The sequence below is a fragment of the Nicotiana sylvestris genome, chromosome 8 (genome assembly GCF_000393655.2).
Source record: "Nicotiana sylvestris chromosome 8, ASM39365v2, whole genome shotgun sequence".
Lineage (NCBI taxonomy): Eukaryota > Viridiplantae > Streptophyta > Magnoliopsida > Solanales > Solanaceae > Nicotiana > Nicotiana sylvestris.
The window spans coordinates 187034444-187045657 of NC_091064.1; the positions used below are offsets into that span (position 1 = coordinate 187034444).

Sequence of the window (11214 nt, forward strand, 5' to 3'; positions counted from 1 at the left end):
TTTTTTGGTACTCCCTTGTTGCATTGAAAGGGACTAAGAGATTAGGAATTTTTCTATGGAGTAGATGCCCAAGTGGAGACCATAATTGAATCTTGATCATAAAAACCTCTACTCCTATTATTTAAATGTACATCAAAATTTAAACCTTATACCAAACTCCACTCATGTTGTTACTAATTTTAGAATCATACATTATTTATGTTAGTCAACTTTTAGAAACTAATTGTTAATTTCAAGTTATTCCACCAACTAACTTTCCAAAATACCCCTCATTTTCCACACCTTACTTCCCATAACAAACTTGAATTTTTTTAGGTACATCTTCAATTCTAATTCAAAAGCTGCTTTAATTTCTAGGCTTTTATTAATTATATGTAGAGAGAAAATATGAATTATGCTTCGTATGATATTTAACGTTGATGTTTTACAACGCATTTGTAGAAAGTTCCTGTGGTGTTTACAACGCTAAAATGGAAAATCCGTTGGGCCTTTTTGTCAAAATTTTAACAATTCTTGCCTGCACATAAATAGGCTCCACTAGCTGCACTGGGTTTCCAGCAGATTTATGGTGTTATTTACGAGAATTTGTTCAATGCAAGATCAGAACTTCTATTATCTCTTATAAAGTGGAAATTTTTGTGAAGATTATTTTTTTCTCTTACAAATGCAGCAGTATCAGGACTATTGATGATATTTATTCGCGGACGCCTTTATTTCGAATAAATCCAATCTCCAGTGAGACGAGACATACCAACTAGTTGGGGTTGGGGTTGAAGTTGAAGTGTGGCATAACTGTTATTTAGAGAACACTTAATTTGCCTTGAAAGTAGTGGTACTGGTTTCAAATGGAATCGGAAGCATAAGTGTGACATTTGGTTTACGCCAATACCTACATTCCACCTGCCAAATATTTCTTTCCCTCTTTTATACAACCAATCTTGGTGTAACTGAGGACCAAAATACAGCATTTCCTACACACCACCATAGGTCCATAGCAAACATTAGACAGCAGCACCCATAGCAACTGGCCAGAAACCTGGATAGTGACAGGAGATAAAGGAATACAGCAACAATGCATTGCCGAACGATCAGTCTATTTTTTAGCACTCGAAACCTGTATTGTCCGCAACCACATTCAGAAAATGACAACGTCAACAATGGATGACCTACCTACTCACCCAAAGCCAAAAAAAGAGAGTAAGTAGGTCAAAATGAAGCACTAGTATTAGTACCCGCGCGCTGCGCGGATACTACTAAAGAATATCAAATATAGCCCCCAAGTAAAGTTGTAGTCCTCAATTTACCCATATGAATAATGCTTAATGACCACAAATACACTCAAAAGATCCATAACCAAATGCGAGTTACCTCAGACGTATGAAAGAAGAATATTGTCTGTTTCAGGTGGAAGTTTCATAAAATTAAAACCAACCACAAGACTAACACCTGCAACTGCAGTGAAAAAGGATAAGAGATCCTGACATACATCAACGTCAATGTACCAAAATCCTGTTCATGAACTCCAACTCTACACCAAAGCGAATTCATTCAGAACTGTTCATTCACTCCAGACCTACAACAAAGTCAATACGTCGAATGACATTTCCTCCCAAAAGAAGCGTAAGCACACAAAGGGAATACGAAAGGACATAATGATGCATGACGATTCTAAAGGTGGACAAAAAGCTTCACATAGAGCACGAAGAAAGTAGTCCAAGAACAGATCTGCACTGGATTGGGACTCCTTAGGAGACATGAGGTCCTTAGAAGTTCAGTTCAGATAGAAGCTATGTACAGCCTGCAATATACTCTAATCAACAACAAACAAGTATTTCGGAACGCACAATATACTAATGCCAGTGTATCAATACATGCAACTAGGTAAGATAGAGGGATCACTGTGCCTCTCGAAGCTCAAACTTGCTGAAATAGGGAATGTTCTTGGCGACGAAGTCTCAGAATGAGCATACCAGAACCTCAGCAAATATTGAATATCAGTTCCACATGCTTCTGCTTATGCATCCAGTTCTGTTGTAAGGATATTACTACCAGAGACTAATAGCCATATCAATACGCTCACCTCCAAGGTTATCTTTACCAGCATACGATACATCCAAACGATGCAAGCAAGGACCAGTTGAGCTCCATATCCCCAATTTGCCAAATCTTGGACGATCTTATGCTCCTCAGCAATTTGCACTGTCGGTAGATGACTAGGTGTATACAGAAAGTTATACAAGAAAAACAAATATCACCAAAAAGATGGTCTTAGCACTGCCAGATTGAAAGCCACTCATTCCCTCATCGCACACAGCACAAACGGAAACTTTCATGACCTCTAGGGAAGACCGCCACAAGTGACCACCATGTCCAACTAAGCCAAATGTAGATGATCCTGTAATATAAGCACTCTGTCTGAATCACACATTGTATGATTATAATCCTTTTAGACTATATTAGAAAACGATGGGATATAAGTAGATTGCAATGCTTATCCTGCATCTGAAGAACCAGACCAGCAGTAAGTAGATTGCAATGCTTATCCTATATCTGATGAACCAGATCAGCTCCATCTGCTACCAATGAAGGCTTTAATTTAAAAAAGACGCTGCGACAAGAAACAGCTGGCAAAAGTAGCACCAATAACGCAATGTATTAAAGATAAAAGCAAAAGGCACCATCGATTTCAAAAGGAAAATGGCCAAAACTTACCCCATGTACTATCCAATATTTCGGAACTTTGCGCTCCGTTCCACTTTGGTCTAATATTACTGCTACCATTAGGAATAGTCTCGTTTTTGTCCATGACCCCTAAAGTTGCTCCTCCAACCCGAGAGTAATATAACCCATACTAGAAGTGGAGAGGTAAATTTGGAACTTCATTTCGAAGAATTTGGACCTGTGGATTCCACCCATCTCATGTTGGAGCTCCGTTAATAGCAACAGCAAATACGAGATAACTTGCCAGCGGCGAAGGTATGAATGGACCACAAGTCTAACTCAGGGCAAACATGAGCAATTTCACAAAGTGTAGGCGCAATTTAGAACCCAGAAAGAAGAAAAAGTATCACCGACAACATAATATGCAAAATCAACAAAATGAAAGAAGAAGCGAGTAAGCAAAGGATAACAAAGATTAAAAATATCAGATACAAATTGAAGAAAATAATTTGAGAGTGGCAAGAACTATCAAAAACGATGAAGACCAAATTATCTAGAAGAAAAACACTTCATAGAAACTATTCAAGGAAAGAGATGAGCTCACACTTGGTTTCAGAAGAAACAACCAATTGGCAGACATATGAGGTGGGAGGAGACGTTCACTAATGTGTCCATGAGTAAGATTCACATGAGGAAAGGAAAAGGCAACGAAAGAACTGGAGAATAAAAAGTCATCTTTGTCTAAGGGGCAAAAAGACCTTTTAGCACACTTCGCTAAATGAGCCTAATATGGGGATAACTTGCTAAAGGAGCACCGATCCGGGGAACTGATCCCATCCCCGATGTGCTATCAGGCATCTCCAGGCAAAACTGATATGTAGTTGATAACATCAAATCTTCGGTGCCTACATCACTAACCATTTTCTCTTCGTTCATCCCACTTCAAAATCTTGACGTTCCCTATAGCGAGACAGAACAGAACAAGTTAGCCAACCCACTACCATCCTCCACTCAACTTTGCTGCCTTTGATAGCTCTTAGGATTACGATTCAATTCCCATAAAAAAAGCTCGCCAGACCCTTCGATAGTTAGATAGGAGAAACAACAAACAGAACAAAGAAGATTAATCTATAGCTAGCATATGGTCACAGATCTGAAAGAGTGGAGGATATAGGGTTTACAAAGAAATAATAGTGTCAAAAGCAGAAAGGAAATTAAGCAGCAGATACAGGATAGTTTGGGATTCTGTAAACTCGCATTAAGTGAGAGTAAAGAGAATCCCGACCTAACATCACATTATTACTGCCTCGGACGCCCTTTCTTCTTTCCCCAGACTGGAGCAATCTCTCCGCAGACTGGCGCGTGATACCCCTCCTCCTTTGAATGGAATCGGACAAATAAATACCTTCTCTTCTATTTCTGGATTTACCTTCCAATGCTTGAAGATGGAAACTATGAAGAGACCAACTACATAAGCAATAAATTTGGGGGGGGGGGGGGGGCGCAATTCCACATTCCAAATTCTCATGTTCCACATGTTTCCTTCTGTTAACACATGATATATTAATCCATATTTCTATTCCTCCTGAATCCATTCCCAAATCTCTCAAATCCGCACTAAATGCATTGCCATCCAATAGATGATATACATAGCCTCAATCTACAGTCACTCGCCATCTAACAGAAAGTATGTTTGTCCTGGAAGACAAACATCATGCATTGAGGCACAATTCTGCTTTCCAACGGAAAAAAAATATATCTTGCCTTCTGTTCAAGGGTAAGAAACATTCATCATATGCATTCAATGACCTCAAGGTAACAGTTAGAATGTAGAACGATCCTAACATCAGAAATACAGTTGGAAGGTCATTAATTTGTATGACGACAAACAAATTCACATTTTAGCAGCAGCATCTAATTGGCCTAAAACACAAACAAGACGCACAGAATCGCATGTCAGATACAGACAATCGATATAATGACAAAACAATCTAATACAGAAGCAGAAGGATACAATAGCATCACAAAGCACCATAAATAAATGCTGTATCTGACGTCCGTTTCAGTGGTATGTCTTATCCTGACTCTTTAAAAGTATATCATTCGGAAGGGCTCACAACTGAACCATGTTTTACGGTAGGATCTTATTTTAATTTTTGTCCTGTCAGATAGAATGTCCTATGTTTTGACATTTTTATTCAGCTAAGACATGTATTATCCTTCGTATAATTCTTATATATTGTGGGCATATGGTAGTTAATTGCTAAGAAAAATAATGTTTGCTTTCTGGAAGGCTCATCATCAAAAGCACTCAATGACATATAATATAATAATTATAATGTAGAACAATCCTTACATCAGGCGACACAGTTGGGAAGTCAATAATTCTTGAAACGTAATACAAATTCACAATTTTGCAGCAGCATCTAACGGGCCTAAAACATAAACAAGATGCACCGAATTTCACATCGGATACAGACAATCAATACAATAACCAAACAGTGTAAAACAGAAGCGGAAGGATACAATAGCATCATAAAGCACCAGAAATGCTGCATTCATACTAGAAAGATTTTTGCCTTTCGTCAAGGGCAACGTGAGCATCCAATCACATCAAAGACGAGAACTGACCTGCAATGCTCGTACGTACAGCTCTTAAGACAAAAAGTCATAAATTATACGAGCTCGTTTTAATTTATATAACCATCCACAATGGAAATATATTCTCATCATATTAGCCAATCATGCAAGTCAACCTTCAGAAGGAAGGAACTGATCAGTCTTTTATGTTTTCTATCTTCCTTTTAAATTATGGTTAGGAGAGAGGGTTTTGGGGGGTCGGGGCAAGGATGTCTCGATGCTCAGATTCTGATAATACAGAAGTATGCTGTTGGTAAACCCTACTTATACAGATAATACGGAAGCATACAGTTGACAAAACCCTAATTCCAAAAAATCAGATTCAAAAGGAATTAACTGAGCAAAATTCAATACAATCAGAAATACTAACTAAAGAACAAGTACAACAACAATGGGTATTATCCCACACCGTGGGGTCTGGAGAGGGTAGTGTCTACGCAGACCTTACCCCTACCATGTGAGGATAGAGAGGTTGTTTCCAATAGACCCTCGGCTCAGGAAAGCATAACTAAAGAACAAGTCAAGACACAAAATCACATAGAATAATATATTCAAGTTTAATAGCCTGTTTGGCCAAACTTCTTTTTGCCCAAAGTGCTTTTTTATTGCCAAAAGCACTTTTGGCCAAAAATTGAGGGGTTTGGCCAAGCTTTTGGAAGGAAAAAAAGTGCTTTTGAGGAGAAGCTGAAGCAGTTATGGAGAAGCAGAAAAAAGTAGTTTCTCTTCAAAAGCACTTTTGAGAAAAATACACTTAGAAGCAATTTTTTAAAGCTTGGCCAGACACTAATTGCTGCTCAGAAGTGCTTTTCAAACTAATTAGCCAAACACAAACTGTTTCTCACCAAAAGTACTTTTGAAGAAAAACACTTCTCAAAATAAGCTGATTTTTGCAGCTTGACCAAATGGGCTATAAGTCAAAAACTCAAAGTGGAAGGGCTATAACCAAAAGGGGTCGAGGTGCTTAACACTTGAGGAAATTACCCGAATGGGGGGGGGGGGGGGTCATGCAGCCATGATAGTTTTTCCCTTCTTTTGTTCCCTTTGCTTTTCTTAGACCCTTCCTTTTGCCCATTAGAGCTCTGGTCTTCATTCTATCCATGTATTCTCTCGAAAAGCAGTATAATATCTGATAGTTCTAGACTCCTTTTGCCCCGCAAATGTAGGCCAACCCTCGGCTACGACACATCCCAGCATTATCTGCTATCATGAAGAATGCATGAGGAAAGCAATGTGTGGACTGGTGACACGGAAGTATATTTGGGTGGTAACGTTCAGAGGTTCATAGGGGAAACCAATGAGATAAAGAACTGTTCGTCGTTTTTTGATCAAATAAAGTGCGATAAAGTGTACTTTTCAATATAAGGAGAAACATATGTTCAATGCAACAGTGTTTCTGAAAGTACTTTGCAAAACTACAAACCAAGAGAACCTGGCAAACTACACCGAGAACTAAAGCAGAAATGGAGACACTATGGAGTAAGAGATGAGCAGAAATCAATGGAGACACTACCTATTGACCATCTAGATAGTGCTGTTCTACCTTGTTACTCTGGATGGAGATGAAACAAGAAATACACTCAAAAGCACAATCAGCTTAATTAAGCACGCAAAATTGACAGGGCGCAGTTATTTGTTACACAACGACTGAACAATCGCCAAGGTCCCATCTTACAGAAAAAGAGAAACAAACAAAAAATAAACAGAAAGTCTTCAATTCCCAGCCATAAGAATTACTCAGAATAGAGCAAATTTTGAAACCAAGCAAAAACTGTGTGACACTAAAAATATAAACTTTCTCATTACTGCTTCATGAAACATAAACTATGAAGATAAAAATAAAACCAAAGAGACAACATAAGATACAGAAGGGTATTACAGAGCTTTTAATGGCTCTAAGCCACTGCCCTACTGAAATTAGACCTACTGACCCTAAAATAAGAACAACAAAGGCTTAAACGAAAGACCCAAACTTCTGAATGGAATCGGACAAATAAATACCTTATCTTCTATTTCTGGATTTACCTTCCAATGCTTGAAGATGGAAACTATGAAGAGACCAACTACATAAGCAACATAAATTTGGGGGGGACAGCAATTCCACATTCCAAATCCTCATGTTCAACATGTTTCCTTCTGTTACCACATGATATATTAATCCATATTCTATTCCTCCTGAATCCATTCCCAAATCTCTCAAATCCGCATTAAATGCATGGCCATCCAACAGATGATATACATAGCCTCAACCTACAATCACTCGCCATCTAACAGAAAGTATGTTTGTCCTGAAATACAAACATCATGCACTGAGCCACAATTCTGCTTTCCAACGGGGAAAAAAAAAAGATCTTTGCTTTCTGTTCAAGGGTAAGAAACAATCATCATAAGCATTCAATGACCTCAAAGATAACAATTAAAATGTAGAACGATCCTAACATCAGAAACACGGTTGGAAGGCCATTAATTTGTATGACGTCAAACAAATTCACATTTTAGCAGCAGCATTTAATTGGCCTAAAACACAAACAAGACTCACAGAATCGCATGTCAGATACAGACAATCGATACAATGACAAAACAGCGTAATACAGAAGCAGAAGGATACAATAGCATCACATAGCACCATAAATAAATGCTGTACCCGACGTCCGTTTCAGTGGTATGTCTTATCCTGACTCTTTAAAAGTATATCATTCGGAAGGGCTCACAAATGAACCATGTTTTACGGTAGGATCTTATTTTAATTTTTGTCCTGTCAGATAGAATGTCCTATGTTTTGATATTTTTGTTCAGCTAAGACATGTATTATCCTTCGTATAATTCTTATATATTGTGGGCATATGGTAATTAATTGCTAAGAAAAATAATGTTTGCTTTCTGGGAGGCTCGTAAACTTTCATCAAAAGCACTCAATGACATATAAGATAATAATTATAATGTAGAACAATCCTTACATCAGACACAATTGGGAAGTCAATAATTCTGAAAACGTAATACAAATTCACAATTTTGCAGCAGCATCTAACGGGCCTAAAACACAATCAAGATGCACCGAACTGCACATCGGATACAGACAATCAATACAGTAACCAAACAGTGTAAAACAGAATCGGAAGGATACAATAGCGTCATAAAGCACCAGAAATGCTGCATTCATAGAAGAAAGATTTTTGCCTTTCGTCAAGGGCATCGTGAGCATCCAATCACATCAAAGACAAGAAGTGACCTGCAATGCTCGTCCGTACAGCTCTTAAGACAGAAAGTCAAAATATATTCTGATCAGTCTTTTATGTTTTCTATCTTTCCTTTTAAATTATGGTTAGGAGAGAGGGTTTTGGGGGGTCGGGGCAAGGATGTCTCAATGCTCAGATTCTGATAATACAGAAGCGTGCTGTCGGTAAACCTTACTTATACAGATAATACGGAAGCATACAGTTGATAAAACCCTAATTCCAAATAAAAGCAGATTCAAAAGGAATTAACTGAGCAAAATTCAATACAATCAGAAATACTAACTAAAGAACAAGTCAAGACACAAAATCACATTGAATATTATATTCAAGTTTAAGCCAAAAACTCAAAGTGGAAGAGGTATAACCAAAAGGGGTTGAGGTGCTGACACTTGAGGAAATTACCTGGGGGAAGTCATGCAGCCATGATAGTTTTTCCCTTTGCTTTTCTTAGACCCTTCCTTTTGCCCATTAGAGCTCTGCTCTTCATTCTATCCATCTATTTCTCTCGAAAACCAGAACAGCAGTATAATATATGATTGTTCTAGACTCCTTTTGCCCCGCAAATGTAGGCCAACCCTTGGCTACCACACATCCCAGCATTATCTGCTATCATGAAGAATGCATGAGGAAAGCAATGTGTGGACTGGTGACACAGAAGTTTATTTGGGGGGTAAGGTTCAGAGGTTCATGGGGGATAGCAATGAGATAAAGAACTGTTCTTTGTTTTTTGATCAAGTAAAGTGCCATAAAGTGTACTTTTCAATGTAAGGAGAAACATATGTTCAATGCAACAGTGTATCTGAAAGTAGTTTGCAAAACTCAAACCAAGAGAACTAAAGCAAATTTAACAATATAACTAAAAATACTTGAAGCTTGAAGTAGGTTACCCATGAAATGGAGTAAGAGATGAGCAGAACTCAATGGAGACACTACCTATTAACCATCTAGATAGTGATGTTCTACCTTGTTACTCTGGATGGAGATGAAACAAGAAACACACTCAAAAACACAATCAATTTCATTAAGCACGCAAAATTGACTGCGCGCAGTTATTTGTTACACAACGACTACCGTGAAAATATAAACAATCGCCAAGGTCCCCTAACTTACAGAAAAAAAGAAACAAATAAAAAATAAACAGAAAGTCTTCAATTCCCAGCCATAAGAATTACTCAGAATTAGAGCAAATTTCGAAACCAAGCAAAAGTGTGTGACACAAAAAATATAAAATTTCTCATTACTGCTTCATGAAACATAAACTATAAAGATAAAGACATAAATAAAAACAAAGAGACACAACATAAGATACAGAAGGGTATTACAGAGCTTTTAATGGCTCTAAGCCACTACCCTACTGAAATTAGACCTACTGACCCTAAAATAAGAACAACAAAGGCTTAAACGAAAGACTCAAACTTCTGACCAGACTATACAAGTTACTAGTATATTCTAAATCAACCCAAAACAGCAACCTAAGCTAGATCTACTTTTCTGCTATAACGGAAGGTACAATAAAGGAACTTAAACAAGGAAATTTGACAAATTGCTTTGCCAACTCGTCCTTCCCCTTGAAAAAATAAGGGAAGTTTTCGCGAGCCGGGAGCAAAACACAAACTTCTTATTCCAAGACTTAAACCCCCATCACCATCAACACCACCATCACTTTACCATCCCAGGATCATCACCATAACTGCAACAAACAAAGCTCAAGTTTTATTGTTCAACTACTCCCACCGTTCATGACAGATCGAGCCTGAGAAGACGCCTCAAGTCACTAGTAGCATCGTCGGTACTCTCACTTTTCTTCTTGTTGAAGAAAGCCGGCACAGGCAAAGAGCTCGGAGGCGGTGAAGTTACAAAAGCCGATCCAGCATAAAAATCACCGATCCTTATCTGCTTCGGCACCATATTCGGCTCTGGACCAAGCCGATCTGTAGTCGACAACACCAAATCTTCAACTACTCCACCACCCACCTTTCTGTTATCGTCCTTCAAAGGCACCGGCTTGGTCAACGCTTCACCACGTTTCAGAATCTTCACCTCGCCCATCACCATAGGGCGGTTTTTAGCAGGAGGAGAACTCGATAGGTTAGCCGATCCATTCTTTTGTGGACTTCGCTTTCTTCGGTTGTTATTCTTAGGGTTAGGGTTAGGGTTAGGGTTTGGTAAAGGGTTAGAATTGGAATTACGTCGAGATCTCATAGGCTGTACATAGCTATGACGATAACTTAAACGCTGTTTAAGGACATCTTGTGGTTGAAGAACGGCAACCCCGGCCATCGGAAAAACTAGTTACAATCGGAAAAAACTTAGATCTGAGAAATTGCAAAAGAAGACAAATCTAAAGAGAATACGAACAAATCTGTGAGAAAAAAAGGAGAAGAATTTCTATTGCTATAAATAGATACAGAGAAACAGATCAAATGGAAAGAAGAGAAGAAAGCTTTGTTCATGGAATTGGAATGGGGAAGGGGAGGGGTTATAAAGGAATCAAAGGCGGTCTTGAAAAAAGAAAAAAGGAAAATAAATCAAATGTGGGAATGACGTGGCAGTAGTGGACAGGTTGGTTTTGGGGCACATTCGCATGTATCGGCGCGTGCAATTTTCTCTCCTTTTTTTGAGTTGAATTGGGACAAATTACTTTTATTTTTTTTCCATTTCTGGATTTACCTTCCTATGC

At 38.3% G+C, this 11214-nt stretch overlaps 1 long non-coding RNA gene across 5 annotated transcripts; it reads right to left on the reverse strand.

The window, feature by feature from the left end:
- Positions 1–1281: 1281 nt before the first annotated feature.
- On the reverse strand, positions 1282–10992 carry LOC104250187 (uncharacterized). Of its 5 annotated transcripts, XR_011401610.1 has the most exons (5): positions 8937–10992; positions 7300–7586; positions 2713–2995; positions 2517–2573; positions 1282–2395 (listed from the first exon to the last, which is right to left on the reverse strand). It is a non-coding gene; the product is annotated as an uncharacterized lncRNA (long non-coding RNA). The 5 variants fall into 5 exon arrangements; XR_011401609.1 differs by having other exon boundaries at positions 1282–2573; XR_011401608.1 differs by having other exon boundaries at positions 1282–2624.
- Positions 10993–11214: the final 222 nt, after the last annotated feature.